We start from the raw sequence: 235 nt of genomic DNA on the forward strand, positions 1-235 counted from the left end.
GTGAGTCGTCGACGGGGTCGTTAGCGAGCGGTGGGTGATATGGGTTTTTGGGGTTCCCCTGAACGTCCCCAGGACGTCTGGAGATGGCGCTCGGCGGCTCGGGATGCCTTGATCCCACCAGGTGGTCTCGGGCTCGTCTTTGGTCGGTGTGGCACTCGTGATGGGAAATTTCAGCGAGAGGCTTCGGCCGGAATTCTTGGGATCGTTGATGATTTGATTTATGAAATGGGGGGGG

The sequence above is a fragment of the Diachasma alloeum genome, unplaced genomic scaffold (assembly GCF_001412515.2).
Source record: "Diachasma alloeum isolate Michigan unplaced genomic scaffold, Dall2.0 Dall_scaffold_00180, whole genome shotgun sequence".
Taxonomy (NCBI): domain Eukaryota; kingdom Metazoa; phylum Arthropoda; class Insecta; order Hymenoptera; family Braconidae; genus Diachasma; species Diachasma alloeum.